Source organism: Elephantulus edwardii, unplaced genomic scaffold (genome assembly GCF_000299155.1).
Source record: "Elephantulus edwardii isolate Elephantulus edwardi_28Jun2011 unplaced genomic scaffold, EleEdw1.0 scaffold00015, whole genome shotgun sequence".
NCBI lineage: Eukaryota > Metazoa > Chordata > Mammalia > Macroscelidea > Macroscelididae > Elephantulus > Elephantulus edwardii.
The window spans coordinates 25,659,828-25,679,480 of NW_006399765.1; positions in this window are offsets into that span (position 1 = coordinate 25,659,828).

Below are 19,653 nucleotides of genomic sequence, written 5' to 3' on the forward strand. Positions count from 1 at the left end.
GAGAGAGAGAGAGAGAGAGAGAGAGAGAGAGAGAGAGAGGCAAAGGATTTCAAATTCTGCATTCCAGTTCAGAGTCAGGGTTTTCTGGAGATCAATGAGACCTGCAACTTTTTATGTGTAGGCTGGTGATAGCTTATTAAAATGAGGCAGTGGGGAGAATGCTGACGGAGGTAGTCATTCATTTAAGGCAGGTTTCATTGACTAATGCCAGGGACGGTTTTTGTTCTGCTTTTGTTTCTCAAAGTGCTAATAGCAAGATTCTGTCCCTGAAATCCTATTACTAGTGGCAACAGAATATAATCAGGCAGTACCTGCAGGATAAGTCAAAAGATTAAATTAAGTTGGGATTTGAATCCCCACTAAACACAGAATCAAACAAAGATTAGATTTCTGGACCCCAGTCTCCAAATGGCTTTCAAGGGCTTCTCTTCAACAACAAAAATATATCATTATTCACTCTGACCACTGGCATGTTAAAAAGAAATGCAGACAGAGAGAGAGATGCGGGAGAGAAAGGACCACAGCGATGTGGGAGTCTGGTGCTTTATTCCCGGAGTACATCCTGACTTGGGGAAGCTTGTTCATTTCCTGGCTGGCCTAAGAGAAGGCCTCTGTGTAATTCATGTCACATCCAATGGAATGCCAGGTGGAAGGAGGCATTCTCCCGCCCCTAGGATCCTGACTGTCTCATCCTCATCCACTATTCTGCTTCTGACTTTTCCATACCTGAACTTTTCATCATCAAATGAACACAGGGCTTGTTTTGGTTGGGAAAAGCGCACTCACTCTCCCACTCACGTTGTGGAGTCTAACCCACGTACAGCTGACCGACCCTCAGCTGGGTTTCCAAAGGTGTAAATTGCAGGGAGGAGACACCCAACCTTTCTCTCAAGAAGCAGCTGGTGGACTCAAACTGCCAGTGACCTGTGCCCTTTAGAGAAGCACAGAAACTCCCTATGGATTATGCCACCAGAGGTCCCCTTGGGAAAAACTACTGAGAAGAGATTTTGGAGAATTTGCAGTTTAGGTAAGTATTTGCAATAAAGATGAGAAAATGGGGTTAGTTCACTCAGCATAGCGCTCTCCAGTCTCTCCATTACTGTGTAGTCTTTTCTCTAAATCATTGTTCCTGTCTTACAGGATAAATACCGCATAAAACCATGGTTGCAAAAATAGAAGGATAAGTAGTAAGATGTGTATCAAAGTTCAAGGGGGGAAGGGGAAGAGCTGGAGGCCTGAAGGTGGATGGGGAAGGGGGGGACACGGGGTCACAGAGTTTGGCAGGTGGAGGAAGGGGGTTAAGGAATTTGAAAAGATCTAGTGGGTACCTGGAAAGATGGGGCAATGATGGGCATAGACCTGTGGTTATTTATTTTCTAAAATACAATGTATAGGAATGATCAATGAAACACAATGTGTGTGAAGGAATGTATGAAACAATGTATGTGAATTATTTATGTAAACCAACATAAAAGAAAAGTTAGAGAAAACTAAGAAGATGGGTGGTGAGTGTTTACTTCTTAGTTTTACGTTTTTCTCATTTCCATTTTGGTAAATGGTTCCCTTACTATTTCCACCTATACCGCCTTCACCTTTAGACCATTGGCCAAGTGATACGCAATCGTGTGCCAACAGTGGACATTCTTAAATCTAGAACTGTTGGTCTCATGGCCTGGTTTTCCCCTGCAATGCATGTCATGCTTCTGAATGTGACCTCATGTCAACTCCCTTTGACAACTCTGCTAGAGATTTTGCTCTTCTGATAGGTGGGCTTGTGTTTCCAGTAAAGAAAACAAACACTAAATCTCTTTAGAAAAGCAGAGAATAGACCCACACGAAGGTACTGATCAGTGTCTCAGAAAAATTACAAATTTATGTACACTAGTGACTTTCAGGTCTACTGTTATGTAGGAGTGTGTGTGTATATGTGGGGGTATCTCTGTGTGTGTGTGTTAGGTATTGCTGAGTCAGTTTTTACTCATTGTGATCCCAAGGATGGACTAGAACTGGACCCCAGAATTTTCTAGATTGTTCTAGTGGCATAACACATGGCTTCAGACTAGTAATCAGAAATTCACCATTTCAAATCCACCAGCTTCTCTGAAGTAGAAAGATGGAGGGTTTCCTTCTATAGAGAACGAAAGCTTTGGAAATCCAACGAAGAACCACCATGAGTGGGAAGTGAATCTATGACAGTGGTTTTCGTTTTGTTTTGTTTTGGGCTTTAAAATATATGTAAGAAGACTGCTAGATTTTTCTCCTCCTGGGCTTGAACCGTGAACCTTGCAGTTAAACTCTGAGTACTTCACGATCGCACCACCAGGATTCCTTTACTGCATGACTACTCTTGATTGGGAGCTCTGGTGGCTTTTAGTGGTAAGGAATTGTGCTGCCAGTGTAAAGGTTTGGGGTTTGAATCTACCAGCTGCTTCAGAGGAGGAAGATGGTGATGGTCGAGCAACTCCTGTGCAGTTTACTGCCCCTGAAAAACCTGCTGGAAGGTTGGCTGTATGTTGGTTCCGACTCTACCGTACACAACAATATCAACAACAATAACAAGAATCTTGATGGAGAAGTCTGGTGATTTATTTAGTGGTTAAAGAATTCTATTGTTAATCAAAAGGTTATTGGTTTGAAACCATTGGTCAATCTGAGAGAGGACGATGCAGAAGATTGCTTCCGTATTGATATACAACCTACTGGGTCGTCAAGCATCAGCATCTACTTGAAGGCAGTGGATCAGTGCCTAAGATTTACTGTTCACTGAAAACATGTCAGAAACTCTCCTGAAAATGTTCCCTGCATTGACTTGGGTAACCTGATAGAAATCTTTTGAAGTAAGTTCTTAGTTTAGAAGAGGACCTGTGAAACTGATAGGAAGAAATCACCTGGAATTACACAACTGGAAAGCAGAGGGCTTGGGGCTTGACTTCCAAGCGCATCAGGCCTCAGCAAAAGATGCTTTCAAAAGGAAAGTGTATGATAGATTCTCATTGACTGTCCCAGCATAATACTTACGGAAAAGAAGGAAGGAAAAGACAAACAAACAAAACCAAACAAAATCACACTGCATTTCCTTCTTAGCAATGGAATTTTGTATCCATTTATTGGAAACTCTGATTTGCTGTTGATGTGGCCTTCTCTGCCCGCTCAGAATCCTCACACCCTCTGCTCTGCACTTTGGGTGCCACTTCTTTCCCGGGGCTCACAATGCTGAGGGGCTTGTGAGGCAAACTTCCTTGCCATTCCCTGGTCAACAGAGGGGCATGTGCCCCACGGTGAATCTTAGGGTTTCATTTCCCTGGAATTTGAATCTTAAAAGGAGCCTCTCAAAGGGTGATCCATGCACATTCTGTCCATCAGTTTCTTTTTTAAGTAGGAGTTCTGCACTTCCGCTTTCTGTCTTCTCTGAGGCTTGATTCGGCAGTTTTTCTTTTGATTCTGTAGCTTACGCCGCATTATATATATATAAAATCGCCAAATGGATTTCTGTTGTTAGCAGCCAGAGAATCTTAATGGATATACCTGTCAAGACGGACATGTGTTAAAGAACAAAGAACATTCCCCCGCAGGAGCTCTTCTCACACGTTCTTCCAAATTAAAAATAATGGCTAAGAATTATTTATCGAACACCAGGGCCCATGTGAGGCGCCTGACGGTGCATTTTTTGCAGGGGAAGAACTGGCTTCGAGAAGTAAAATCCCACAAAATGGAGATGGATGGGGTTGGAAGGGCCGTGAATAACTGAGGCCCGTGTCAGGTGCCCTGTTCCCACAGTAGAGCTTTCAGGCTGGTGGGGACCTGTTTACTCCTGAGTCCTTGGTTTTTGGATTGTGTTTGCCTGATGGCTTGTCCAGAGGAAGCCAGTTGATGGGGCAAGGCAGGGCAGAGTTTCTCTGTATTGGGTACATGGTTGCACGGTGTCAGGGCCAACGTGGAAGGTGAATCTGTCAGCTTGTTTTCTTGCCATCCAGAGAGAGGCATTCTCATTACCAAACATTTTTTCCAAGTCTGTGGCTTCCCTTTTTTCCCTGTTGGAAAAGTTTTTGGATTTGCATGCTTTGGCCATGTTGCAAGGAGGGACTGACTGGTCCTTAGAGAGGGACATCATGTTTGGGAGAGTGGAGAGACAGCGTAGGAGAGGAAGACCCTTGATGAGATGGATCGATTCTGTGAGTGAAGTGGTGGGAGTGAGTGTGTTTGAGACAGCGAGGTTGGCACATGATAGAATGGCATTTAGGGCTCTTGTACATAGGGTTGCTATGAGTCACGAGCAACTCGATGGCATAGAACAACAACAACAATATAGGGATTTTATTCTTAGAAGGTCCCATTCATTCATTTTATTCTCTCCTGGTTGTTTTCCAGGATGCTTGGGAAATTGTTCATGTTGTGGATTAGACCTTCTAGAGTGCTTCTAAGCTTTTCTCTGATGAAGTTTATCGTCTTTGATTTTACTCCTAGGTCCTTGATCCACTTTGAGTTGGTTTTTTTATATGGTGTGAGGTGTGGATCTTGCTTGAGTTTTCTACAGAGTGTTTTCCAATTTTGCCAACATCATTTGTAATAGAGGGCTTCATTTCCCCACTTCATTAATTGCATCTCCTTGTCAAAAATCAGTTCACCATAGGGCGATGAGCCAATTTCTGGGTCCTCAGTTCTATTCCATTGATCGTTGTGTCTGTCACTGTATCGGTACCATGCTGTCTTGACCACCATGGCTGTGTAATAAGATTTGATATCGAGGAGTGAGATGCCTCCTACCTTGTTTCTCTTTTACAGAAGTGTTTTGCTTATTCAGTGTCGCTTTCCATTCTGGATGAAATTGGAAATTGCCTTTTTCATCTTGTTGAAGAATATTCTTCTCAATAGCTGTGTGGTCAGCTCCGGAAACCCACAGGGCAATGGGTGACCATGACCCCTCCCCTTGAGACCTTGAACCTGGAGAGTGAAGGCCTTAACCCTGATTCCAAGTAGATCCTGATTCCACGCCCCCTGCATTCATGAGCACAGATTTTGCAATTTAATCTTTCCTGCTCCTTAGAAAGAGCCACTTGCCTCTCTCCAAGTACTCCCTGAAGTAATGGGAACCTCAGCTTATAGAGGAAGGAAGGAAAAAAAGAAGAAAACTCTAGCTCAGGATTCTAGCTGCTGGTCACATCAGGGGGTGCAGTGCCAGCTGCGTCATGTTTAATTACTGGGCATCGTCCCCTGGTGGGGACACAGCTCATGGTGTCAGCTGGAGAGAAAAAAAGAAAAATAGATCTTCCCATAACCGCCCAGATTTAGCAAAGTAAGGCCTTTTTAGAAATGAAATTTTCTTCGTGTGTAGAAAAAGAACAAACACCAGTATTTAAAGAGCCCAGCTCTTTATGGCTACATCTGCAGGCTCTGGAGAGAGCTTGGTTGCTAGGACTGCACTTAGAGCCGCCCGGTCAGAACTGACTCATAGCTGACCTTCTGGTCCATTTCTGAGGCTGGAAATTTCACAGGAGGAGAACGCCCATCTTCCTCCCAAGAACAACTGGGGGATTTGAACCGCCGCAGAGGTGTAGTCCCAGGGTCCATAGCAAAAGCCCTTACTGGCTATGCCACCAGGACTCCCCCAAGAGTTAGAGGAAGTCATCATTCTCTGAGGTCTTCAACCTTGACCTTGTAACGTGTTCTGTACATGCACAGGTGTTTTACACACAGCTGCATAACTGATCAGTAGGGTGACCAGTTAAAATGCTGGTTCTGAGGTCCTGTGATGAATTTACCAGATTATCATACTTTCTGGGGATTATTGTTGGAATAAGTATTCTTTTTAATGGGTGTTGCAAACATATAGATAAATGCATATGTGTGCATATGTGTGTGTATATACATATGCACACACATGTGTGCATATACATATAAATATACACACATATGTATACATACACATACATAGACATATACATACCTACAAATACACACATATCCATACATAAACATAGATGCACATATACATACATATGTACACATATACATACATGTGCATATACATATCTCACTGCAGCAATTGCAACTGTGCACAGTTCAGTGACATTGCTTGTATTCTTCAAATGTTCAGCCACCCTCATCATCCTTTCAAGATCTGCCCATCCTTCATTAGCATAAACTCACTGTTTCTAATTTTCTTAACAATCTGGAGTTGTTGGTACCCGTTAGAGTCACAGACGAAGTTCTTTAAGGGACCACAGTGCTTTTACACATTACACATTACACAGTGCTTTTGTGTCTCCCAGCTCGTTAAGTTAGGCTGTCTGTTGGCATAGTGTGTAGTGTGTTTGCTGTGCTGATAAGCAAAAGGTCAGCAGTTTGAATCCACCAGCTACTCAGGGCAGAAAGGTGGATGGTCTCCTCCTGTTAAGATCTGTTGTTGTTGTTGTGTGCTGTCGAGTCAGAAGTGACCCATAGCTGACCCTCCAGGGGATTTTTCAGAGGCTGTAAATTGCACAGGAAGAGATTACTCATCGTTCTCCCGAGGAGCAGCTGGTGGATTTGGGATTACAGCGCAGCTTCTGACCTCGAAACCACCAGAACCCCTCATTAAGATTTCCCACTGAGGAAATGAGATGGAAGGTCCCCGTGAGTGGAAAGTGACCCAGTGACACTGAGTTTGTGTTTGCTATTCTTTGGTTTACAGAAGACTTCAGAGAATATTTGTTGCTTAAGATTTCAGAGTTACAGATTATCTCAGGGCATTAGTTTTGGGGTTCACCCAGCCTCTTTGGTTCTAGATATCGCATCTGTATTTTAATACATCCCACTGATGTGTGAATCTGAGAATCTGATGCATGGGAGAGTGTAGGAACCACAGATAAGCCAGATGCAAACATCTCTTTGTCTCTTTTCCCAGGTGGCCAACAAACACACATGCGCACACACCTTGAAAACAATAGAGTCAGCCCTATTGTTACTAGTAATGCTGGTTATCCAGGGTCCTTTATGAATTCCAGCGTCAGAGCGCTCATCTGTGAATGGATGTAATGTGAGTCTGTTACTATAGCCCCCCCAATGAGAGTCCCTAGCAAAGATTCTGCATTTTTTCCAGTTTCCTCAGCATACTACCCCAGGCCTCCCAGGGATGGCTACAGCCCCTGACAGCCAGGGCCCTGCAACCTTCTCCACACAGTTTCCGGGAGGTGTAGGGAGGTGAATGAAGAAAGCTGGGCTGGCTTCAATGTGCCTGGGGGTGTGTAAGTGACATGGGACGGATGCCTAAAGGGTACGTTCTTCTTATCACCTGGAAATGGCATGGGATAACTTAGAATTCTGCTGGTCTCTGGTCTCAGTCAAGGCCTGCAGTCTAAATCCACCAGGTTCTCTGCAGGGGAAAGACGGGCTATCTCCTCCCGTGTGACTGACTGCCTCTGTCCCAACACAACAACACACAACAACAACAACTCATCTCTTCCTCCACTGACGGCTTGTACCTTCTTAGATATTAGTAATGAAAAATGAGTGGAAGCCGTATAATAGTGACACACAGGATCCAATGTGGCCACGCCATTCAGCCATTGTTGTTGTTGTTGTTGTGTGCCGTCGAGTCGCTTGCGACTCATAGCGACCCTATGTACAACAGCCCTAAACCCTTCTCTGTCCTGGGTCAGTCTCACTGTCTCCAACACACCCACCCCAATTACCCCAGTCACTGAATCAATCCACCTCATAGAGGGTCTTCCCCTCCTGCGCCTGCCCTCCACCCTCCCAAGCATGACATCCCTCTCCAAGGAACGGTCCCTCCTTGCAACATGTCCAAAGTATGTCAGACGAAGCCCCAGAATCCTTGCCTCCAAGGATTTGCCTGGTTTAACCCTCTTTAGGATGAACCTATTTGTTTTCTTAGCAGTCCATGGTACATTCAATACTCTTCCCCAGCACCACAGCTCAAAGGCGTCAATTCTCCTTCTGTCCTCCCTAGTCACTGTCATTATTACTATCAGTAAATGAAGGGGAATGTAGAAGACAGTGTCACTTGTTTGTGTTTGCTGCAAGAATAGGGACTGTTGAGTTGATTCTGACTGCTCTTGATCTCAGATACGTCAGAGCAGAACTGCTGTAGAGGGTTTCTAGTTGCCCAGTCTTTCTCCATGATTTCCAGTCCTTTATTCCAAGGAACATTTGGGTAGACTCAAACTTCCAGCCTTTTGATGAGCTGAATGTTTTAGCCATTTCCACAGGCCAGGGACTCCTCACTTGTTCCTGTCAGGTCAATCTGTATCGGCCTGTGTGGAAAGTTGAATGGTTCATAGGATTTACTTGGCTGGAATCGCTATGGAAACAGATTGTCAGACCTTTCCTGGCATCACTGAATGGTTTTAAATCAACCAACCTTTAGATCAGGAGCCAAACATAACACTTCTGCGCTGCGCGGGGACCTTCAGGGGCTCCGTAACACTTCATAAATGCCTGGCAGAAAGCTAAACCTTTTGCAACTGGGAATATTATAAATTTTTATTTACAGAAGAGGAAACTGAGGTTCAAAGAGGTTGCAGTGTCACCTTTGAGGAAGTGTTGACACTGGGTGGGTCCCTCTGTTGGACAGATTCTGCTGCCCTCTCTGTCTTGAGGATGAAGCATCCACTCATGAAGATGGGAGAAGGCCTTGATTCTCAAACCAAGATTATGATCTTTTCCCCCTCGGAAAGAATGCATCGTGTGCTCAACGCAGACTCTACTTCAGAGAGTGTGGCATGAAAGTCTGCAGCACAAGGTAAAATTTAAATCAGATTAGGAAGCACGGTTGCCATGGCACCAGGAGAGTACACTTTCATGCAAAGCAATTTAATAGATGTGAAAATGTGCACCTTCCCACAGGGAGAAAACATCTCCAGTAAGCTGTGGGCAAATAGGCACCAGGCCAGAAGCCTGGCTCTCAATCACTGACCCTCCACCCCTGGCCCCGAAGATGTAAGTACTTAGGACAGTGGCCTGGGGTTCACTCTGTGGTCTTTCTGGGGCTGTTTGAAGTGCTTTCCTGGAGATTCACAGTCTCAGGTTCTTGGAGACCCCATCCCAGACTGAAAGGTGGGCAGGGAGCTGTTTTCCATGGTCTGTGGAGGCTTTTTGCCAGAGCGGGAGGTGGGCGTGGGCTTGTCTTCCATGATTCAATGGGGGTTCCTTCCAAGGATGGGAGGTGGAAACAGACTTGTCTTCCATTATCTCAGGTCGTTAAAGGTTCCTTCAGAGGTGGGAGGTGGGCATAGACCTATCTTCTCTGGTCTCAGGTCCTTGAAGGTTCCTTCTGTAGGTGGGAGGTAGGAATAGAGGTGGGAGGTGGGTATAGACTTGCCTTTGCTGGTGCCGTGCAGGCCTCTTCTAGAGTGGAGAGGGGCTGTTTATAGCGACCTCTTCCTGAAGACTCATGAAGGCCCCTTCCACCCTGAGACAGCCTCTGTCCACTGCATCCCAACAGGAAGTAAAGATAACCTAAGCCCTATCCGACCTGTCTGCATTATGTCCTTCTCCTGGACTCAACGTGGACCCAGAAGCATGTCTTTGAACCATGAAAAATTTGTTGAGTACCTGCCACCAGCCACCTCTTCCACTAACTTTCCCTCCTTCACTGTACTAGGGTCCAGTGTTGACTAAGTGACATATTCTCTCTCTCTCTCTTCCATCGCTCTGTTCCCGTGGACCTTGGGTCCCCAAGTTACCCTAAAAGTCATCTGCATTTTACTCCATAGAACATGCAGTGGGAATGTAGTGTCCAGGGATGTGGACACCACTCAGTAGACATGGATAGATAGATAGATAGATAGATAGATAGATAGATAGATAGATAGATAGATAACTGATACTCCCCAAGAAGGAGAACTTATATTTTTCTAACATTTGTCTCTGCTTTTGAAACTTCCACCCATTCCCATCCACGTAGCACTATTTCACTCCTACCCCCCAAGATCCTAGAAGAGCTAATTCTCCTGTGAACCCCCATGGTCTTGGCTCCTCCTTATGAACAGATGAAGGACAGCCATCAAGACAAGCCCCAAGTACCAGCTTAGCTCTTTAGCTTTGAGGCACACACACTCACGAGAATTATCCTGAACACCCATTTATTTCACAGAGCTGGAGTAAAAACAGAGCTTTTGTTTTATAAATAGAATTGGTGTGGGAGTTGATTGTTTTCTCTCCTCAGGGATAAACATTTTAATTTAATAACAGTCCAAAAGTGTCTAGATATTCTTGAGGAGAAAATATGGTGTTTCTAAGAGGGCTGAATCTATTCACTTGCTGGGAACTTAGAGATTCACCTCAGTGTTAGAGAGGTTACTAGGTGTAGGATATTATTATTGCAATTAATAGTCATTAAATAAATTGGTTAGGGGAAAGTTTTTATAGGCTGCCTTCCATGTGGGAGGTACTTTGTGTGTGTTACCTGTTTTATTACTGGCCTCAAGTCAATGAAAACCAAAACCCACAGTTGTTGATGTCAGATTGGTGACCCACCAGGACGAAGTAGAGTTTCTACAGCTGCAGTCCCCACTGGGCGGATTGCCTTAACTTTCTACCTACTGGGTTCAAATTGCTGACCTTTCAAGTAGTTGCTAAGTGCCTTAACTGCACCATCAGGATTTCCAAGTCCAGGAGCTAGGGATCATCTTAGTCCCCATTTTACAAGTTAGTAAACTGAGGCTACAAAAATTCATCCGTTTCACAGTAAGTAAGAGAGCATGGATTCCAACTCTGGTTTGCCTGGCTACAAAGTCTATCTTTGTATTCGTCACCGCTTAGATGACAGGTCTGTTTCCAGTAAGTTCCATCGTGGGTGGGACACAGACTTTCAAGAGGGAAGGGACTGAGGAAAGAACCAAAATAGAAAAACAAGTTTGCACACTATTTATTAAGAGAATGCCACCACAGCTGAGGCAACAGACAGAGAGGTGGTCAGGCCAAAAACATAAAATTATATGTGTGATAAAAACAAAGGGAATCTTCGCATAAATAGAGTTTGGTCATATTTATGAAAGATTGCTTGTTGTTGCTAGACCTCTCTGGAAAGTCTGGTTATTTTTCCATTTACTTTCATGCACATGTATGAAATTAAAAAGGATTGGAAGCGCAGAATCAGAGATTTCCTTTTTAGCTGTTCCATGTTATCCATAGAAGACCTGCTCCTTCTAGAACCAGAAAACTCCCATATTCAAAGAAGTTTTCATAAAACACTAAAATTGAATCAGCAAAGAGGAGCTACATGCTATGTTAACAATAATAATTTCAAATCTTTTTGGAGTACCTACTTTCTCTGTAATTGGGCTCTACAAATTTTATAATACATACATTAAGTAATTAAAATCTTAGATAATATATGTTTTTACTAGTAATAACTCAAGTGGGAATATTTAAGGATTCTGCTGGCAACATTCTGAGCAACACGAGACGTATGTATAGAAGAAATACACAGACATCACACCGAAAAACTAATTGGTTCCCGTTCAACTGTATCCATTTAAAAAAAAAAAAGATCCAATAGAATTTGGAAATTATCAAATAATCTCATTAATATCACATACATGTAAAATTTTGTTAATGATAATTTAAAAATTATTCTAGTAATACATCAACAGGGAGCTGCCTGAAATTCAAGCTGGATGTAGTAGAGGATATGGAATGAGAGATCTCATTACTGATGTCACATGAATCTTGGCTGAAAGCAGAGAAGGCCAGAAATAAGTTTGTCTGCATTGTTTTCTGTGCAAAGGCACAGCTGTGTGGATCATAACCATAATTATGTATGGTATTGTGAAAAATAAAAATTCTAGGATACATTAATGTACCCATGTGGAACCTACACATGGAAGAAGAGGCAGATATTTGAACAGAACAGGGAATAATGTTTCGTTTGAAACCAGAAAAGGTATGCATCAGAATCCTACCCTTTCACCATACTTAATCAATCAGTGTACTGGACGAATAACCCCAGGAATTTGACTGTATGAAGCAGAGCATAACATCAGGCCTGGTAGAAGCTTCACCAGTAATTTTCAATATGCAGCATAAAGAAAGAAAAAAATGCTTTCAACTGAGCAACGTAATGATAAACAAAGATTCCACTTACCAAAGATTTTATTTTACTTGGCTTTACTTGGCTCCATAATCAATGTCCATGGGAGAAACAGTCAAAAAATTAAATGATATCATTGTTGTTGTTATTTGCCCTCAAGTCTCCTGCAACTCATAGTAACCCTATGTACAACAGTTATGCTCTGTCCTGTGCCAATCTTATTGTCTCTGATAAGCCTACCCCCATCACCCCAGTCACTGAATCAATCCATCTCATTGAGGGTCTTCCTTTCTTCCACTGTCCCTCCACCCTCCCAAGCATGATGTCCCTCTCCAAGGAATAGTCGCTCCTTGCAACATGTCCAAAGTATGTCAGAATCCTTGCCTCCAAGGAGCAGTCTGGTTTAACCTGCTCCAGGGTAAACTTGTTTGTTCTCTTAGCAATCCATGGTATATTCAATACTCTTCTCCAACACCACAGCTCAAACACATCAGTTCTCCTTCTGTTATCCCTAGTCATTGTCCAATTCTCTGATGCATAGCAAGTAATTGCAAAGACCATGGCCTCTATCAGGTGCACCTTAGTCTCCAGACTGACATCATTGCTCTTCAATACTTTAGAGAGGTCTCTGACAGCAGACTTTCCCAATGCAATATATCTTTAATATGTTTCCTCCATAAAAAAAGATACAGTTATTGTCTCTAATATTCAGAAAAGACAGTTGAGAATCTAAGATGCCATTTGCCTGAGGTCTCCTAGCCAGTTAGCTAGGAGCTGAGATTTAAACTCAAATAGTCTGGCTTTAAAATCCAAATCTTCCATCCCATATAACTTCCTCCAGACTACGAGTGAGTGATGTATATTTTTAGGAATCTTTTTTTTTCTCCACTTTCTGGGCCATATAACTTCTCTCACAAGTGTCCGATCCAGCTGTTACAGGACAAAAGTCGCTGTAGACACACGTGATGAATGTGTGACTGTGTGCAGTAAGACTTTATTTACAAACAGGTTTACTGACATCTGATCTAGACGACAGCACAGTATCCGCCAGTGTTGAGATAGGAGACCTGTGGCATGGTGGTTAAGTGCTTGCCTGCTACCCAAAATGCCAGCAGTTCAAACACACCAGCCGCCCTGCAATAGAAAGGCATGGCGGTCTTCAGTAGTCCTCAAGTCTCGATGGGAATTCCTCTTACTAGGCATCGATTGAAACAAGAACAAATGATCTTTAAGGTCATTAGTGGGTAGGGAATTATCATGAACTCTTGGATTTTATTTTTTTTATGACTTTCACAGCTGTGGAAGTGGATTGTGAAGGAGGGCAGGAACAGAAGTCAAGGTTCACCAATGAAGGAATTTTTCTTTTACTTTTCAAAGAGAAGAGTGAACTGTGAACTGGGGTGGGGAGAAAAGTGCAACAATGAATGAACAGAAATCTGAAATCTCTGTAAATGTTCACTAAAATTAATAATAAAAAGAAGTAAAAAAAGGGAGACATTTGCAGTAATCCCAAAAAGAAATTTTGGTTGGAGACACAGATGCAGGATGTTTTGTGGGCAGAGGACTTGCTGATGTTTGGCTTGCAGGAGAGGATCTGAAAAGTGCAATCTTTCAGCTTCAAGATCTGGGTGCCTCACGTTGATCCTATGAAGAACAGGTTGGAGCCTTTTCTTGCCTTGTGTCATCTCTGTCGTGCTGTAGTAGCCGCTGTGGTAGACGCCATATCACTCCATTTTGTGGACGGTTTTCCTCTCCTTTGCTGCCCCTCTGCCTTTCTCAGCGTCTCTCTCTCCCAGGTCTGGTTCATCCTAAAATATGCCTAAAGTAAGAGAGACAAAATTTCACCATCCTTGCCTTCAAGGAGCGCTCTGGTTACGCTTCCTCTGAGACAGATTGGTTGGTTCTTTTGACAGTCCATGGGATATTCAGTACTCTTCATCAACATCACAATTCAAAGACATCAGTTGTTCCACTGTCACCCTTTTTCATTGTCCAACTTTCAGATGCATAAGAAGCAATTGAACAGAATATGGCTTGGGTCAGGCGCACCTTAGTCCTTAAGCTGGCATGCTTGCTCTTGATCATTTTGGAGAAGTCCTTGACAGCAGATTTCCTCAGTGCAACACCTTTTTTGACTTCTTGACTCTACCTACCATGACTCTATCATGACCTACCTTGACTCTACCACCATCCATGATTGTGGATCCAAAGAAAATGAAATCATTGACAAGATTTTTTTCCATTTATCATGAGATTGGCCCAGTGATGAGAATTTCTGTCTTCTTGATGTTGAGATGTAACTCATACGGAAGGCTGTAGTCTTTGATCTTCTACACAGAAAGCTTTTCAAATCTTCCTCACTTTTTGCAAGCAAATTTCTAAATCTGTATAATACAGGTTGTGGAAGAGTCCTCCTCTAATCTTGATGCCCCATTTTTAGTCATAGAGTCCAGCTTCTCGAATTATTTGCTCAGTCAGTATACAGATTGAGTAGATATGGAGAAAGGATACATCTCTGATGCACACATTTCTTGATTTTTTTTTTTGTTTGGGGGTTTTAAATTTTTTAATTAATTTTAATGAAATTTTAAAGAGACTTAGGGTTTCCAGTCATTCACTGTTGTACTTTTCTCCCTGCCCACCCCTCCCCCCAATTCACTTTTCTCCTTGATGAATAAAAGAAAAACTCTTTAATTGCTATGCAATCCCTCACCCCAAGTCCACTGCACTGTGCAGCCTTCATTCTGGACTCCTGACATGACAATGATACCTGATAATATATCCCTTTTAAACAGGTCTCTCTCCCTCATCTGTTGCAATGCAGCTGTAAGTATAAAAAAGCCTTTTTAGGTCCTGTTATGGTTACGATGCAGATGTGGTTATCCAAGTGGAGATGTCAAACATGTAATTGGACACATGAATAACATTCAGTGGTAAAAACAGTGCTTGAGACAACAGTTAGAAGTCACTGCCCATAGATAGTATTTAAAACTATAACGCTAGGTAAAATCATCAAGGTAAAAATGCAGGGAGGGAAGAGTAGAGTTCCAAAATTTTTACTTAACAACAGGCCAACATGTCATGGCAGAAGAGGCCAAGTCAGAAGAAGACTGAAAATAGTGTGCAGGGGGATGGTGGGCAGGACTGCAAGGACAGAGCGCTAAACGGACTGATAGGGTGAAAAGACAACTGTGTGAAATGCTGGTGAGCTGAAGAAGAGGAGGACAGAGACGTGAGTCGTAGGTCTGGAAATACAGTGGGGATTAGTTAGGAAGGAAAAACCACTTGAGGGAGGTAGGAATGTGGGCCTGAGTGGAATTGTGGATGTACAATGCATAATTAAAAACTCTAGTGTGAAATTTTACCACGAAGGGCCACAGAGAAGAGGGGACAAGAACATTTTTGGTTGCCTCTCACACCCAAGAAGAGGTTGAATCTCTGCAAAGTGTTTCCTACTTACATGTCAAACATCAGGCTGAGAACAATGTGCATACAGAAGAAACACAAGCTCTTAGGAATTCTTGGTTCAGAGATTTTTTAATTGAGTTTGAACCATCCATTTTCATAAACCAAGTGATTTTTCTAACTGACATTCAACTTCTTAAATGTTTATGTTCTCATGACATTGATGATAGAATCCAAGTCCACCTCCTTTACTCTTGGCTCTGGCTACCAGAAGAATTTGGGTGACCAATGGCCAGCAAGGAAATGCACCTGTGCAGATGCGTGAGAGCAATGGACACCCATCCCCTAAAATCCACCCGCCATTTAGTTCAAGCATATTGTAGGAAAATAGATATTTCGGAATGAAAAGGCCGCCCAGTCTTATACAGAAACCAGCCCAAAGACTACTCCCTTGATGTGCTAGGAGTCCCTAATGAGGACAGCCACCATCTGGCAAACAACCCATTAGGTTGAGAACAAAAATGTCAACACAGCATCATCCGTGGAGTTGTTGATCACTGACAGACAGCCTGTTGATGGGCATCTATTTAGCTTTCAAAGCAGTCTGGCAGCTAGATTAAAAAAAATCCATCAGACCTGAAAAGCCTTAACAGGCCAAATTTCCCCGGGGGGCCTTTCTATATGGTACTTATCATTTTCAGAGCGCTGATAGCTCTGACTGTCCCAGGCATCATTAGCCTAAATAGAGTAACGACGTCAATGTGGGGAGTCATCTTAAACACATCATCTGGGGTGTGTATGTGTGTGTGTGTGTGTGTGTGTGTGTGTGTGTGTGTGTGCGCACCTACTACGCATGGGTGGTTTGGGTCCCACAACATGTAGGACTCTGCTCATTTTCATGGCCTCATTAGCGCTTTGCACTTAGTAATTATCTCCTTGCCATCCGCAAGGCTTTTCAGGTGAGGGCACAGAGGGGACCCGCGACCTTGATGTCCATTCGCCAGTTCTGTGCTCGCTGTCCTGCCTCCCACGGCCTCCATCAGTGCTCACCTTCCTCCAGGAGAGCGATCCGAGCAGGTTTCCATGGCCACGCGGCTTCCGAATTGAGCTTCCTACATTGTTGTGGAGCCCAAATCTGAGTTGGCTCCGGCTCAGCAGAAGCTACAGAGGCAGGCTGCGTCGATGCGGCTTTGGAAGGTGCAATTGATTTGTTTCACACACATCACCTACCAGCCTTGAAAATTAAAAGCGCTCACCGACAAAGTGGCAATTGGTCAGGACCTCAGGAGGGCAAAAGTAAAGGAGAAAAAAAAATCATTTCAAATTGTGACACTTAGCCAGCAAACGTGAATAGCCACACTCCCTACAAACCGTGTTCACTTTCTGGGAGACGATTGAGCATGAGCGTGTGTTTGCAGATTTTTGTAGGTTTTTGTTTGTTTTCATTGGTGGAATCTGTGAAGGCCTAAGTCTCTGACTCTAACTTAATCAATCTTCCATTGTGCACTAAATATAACCTTGGACAAGTTACTTCCACCTTTTTGTTCCTGTTTATTCATCTCACTTACTTTGGGCACGTGGTCAGGAGAGATTGGTCCTTGGAGAAGGACATCATTCTCAGGAGACTGGGTGGACAGTGCAGGAGAGGGAGACCCTGCATGAGATGGATTGATACAGTAACTGGACAATGGGGGTTGGTGTATCGGAGTTAATGAAACTGGTTCAGGACAGGGAAGGGTTCAGACCTGCTGTACATAGGATTGCTATGCATCACAGGCGACTCAATGGCACATAACAATAACATACTATGACAGGTTTGGAAGCAGGAGTGGCATCCACTTCCTAAACAACCTGCCTCCAGAATATCTATGAATTTTGATAAATGTCGATAGTTGTAGAGGGGCTTCAGGCCTTTTGTTCATAGTCGATTCAATGGCAATCAACAACAACAACAAAACAGGTATACTGATAAACACTATCGCAGGGTGGTTTTGAAGATTGTGTTAAACAGAAACTCAGTGCAGTGAACTACCATCAGGTGAGAGCCAACCCACCGCTGACCCTCCGGCAGGTATTTCGAGGCTGTAGATCTCACAGGACAAGATTTCCAATCTTTCTCCATGGAGCAGCTGGTAGATTCAAACCACCTGCCTTTGGGTTGCAATTTCTTACCCTCTAGGCCGCCAGAACTTCTACACGGATAAAAGTGAATATGGGGAGAAACAACTAAGACTGGACAGACCTGCCTCGTGTTGTTTCCAGGACAGACAAGAATTATGCATTGCTGTACAGAGGTAACTCGTGGTTGCTATGAAGCTGAACACTGTGACAGTGATGTGTCGAATGTGTTAATGATTAATGGTGGACAGTGTTGGATGGAGCTCCTGATTAAAACAAGCTTGGGAGCAGGAGCGGCATCCACTTCTGAAATATCTTGCCTCTGGAAACTCCATGAACAGTGCTCAGGCCTTTCATTCATAGGGTCACTATGAGTCATCTACAACTCGACAGCACCAAACAACAACAACATGTTGTTTCCAGGACTGGCTCCATAAGGAAGTAGACCACAAAAGCCTTCTTTTGCAGAGACGCTGGTGACTTCAAACTGCCAGCCTTTCAGTTAACAGCTGAGTGCTGTGAGCACAGCGCCACCATGGCTCCTTCTTGGAAACCATCCCTCACTATGTCCTGCACCAACCGTCCTACTCTGGAGCCCTCACCACTCCAGTGGTGGGAACATGGTAATTAACCACAGCCCCCCAAGTGCTGGCTGAGTGGCTGGCCCCTAATTTGTATACTTTCTGCAGAGGTTTCAGCGTCTCGTGAAATTTATGACTGCACTAAAGTCACCTTTTAAATTATGGATCACGATATTGGTATGCTGCTAAAAATGTTCCCAGCATTGTAATTTTATGCACTGGCAATAAACATGAAAAATGCATTTTGGGGTTGTTTAACATTAAAAATAATGTTTTGAGAAATAAATTTTAGGAGAAATTTAGCACTGGGGAAAAGGACCATATTCACAGAGACACGGATCTATAATCTAGAGAGGACATTGGATGGGGATGTAGTTTGTGGTCCAGATCTGTCAGCAGTCCCATTGCGATGGCAGTTAGCTTCAGGAAGAAGGGATTCAGGTGAGTGGTGGGGTCCAACCACCCTTCCCACTCCCAGACATCAGGGCTCTCTAACAGGTGATGGTGTCTGTCTTGAGATCTCTCAGGTGTTTGCTAGGTAGTTGGTAGCATTGAAACAAATTGCCTCACTGAGAGAAATAACAGAGACAAGCTGGTCACCAGGGACAGTGGCTTGTGGACCTCAGTTCGGCGGTTGTTGCCATGCCATAGAGCTTGGTTTAATTAACAGACATGTGTCTTGTTCAAGGGGGCCAGTCCAACCAAGAACAAGTGATTTGGGGAGACATTGTGATCAAGATCCAGATTGTTGTTGTTAGGTATCGTCGACTTGACTTTCTCTCACAGTAACCCTACACAACAGAGTAGAATGTCCCCAGAGCATTTCCAAGGCCGTCACCTTTATGGAAGCTGACTTCTAGGTCTTTTCTTTCAGGAATGGTTGGCTGCTTAAGTGGGACCACTCACTTGTCAGTTAGTAGCTGAACACTAATTACTGCGCTACCAGGGCTGCTTTCACAGTCAGATTGCATGATGGGAATATCAGCTATACCACTTCCTGTATGACTGTGGGCAAATTTCTTATGACTTCTGTTTCTGTTTCTCTATCTACAAAATGCAGGTAGTGATAGAGCATAATCTTAAAGCAGTTTTGAAGTTGAGTTAAAAAGAAGAAAAAAAAACCCACAAACCCAGCAACAATGTGGATGTACAGGGGTAAATGCAAAGCACTTATTCTCTCTCTTTCATTACCATCGAGTGCGAATCAGCTCATAGCTGCATCTCCAGTGGGTTTTCAGAGGCTGTAAGTTGAATGGGAGAAGAGTGCCCATCTTTCTCCCACAGAGCAGCTGGTGGATTTGAACTGCCGGCCTTTGGATTGGCCATACAACTCTGTATTCATCAAGCCACCAGACCTCCAAGGGCATCTCCTCGGACTCACAGTTAATAAGGTATCAATAATGACGCTGAGAGTGACACAAGAAAGTACCCGTCCCACATTGTGCTGTAGAAAACCATGTCAAACAGACCTTGTGAAGAAGAGGGTACTGAACCTAGAAATACAAGCAATACCTGGCA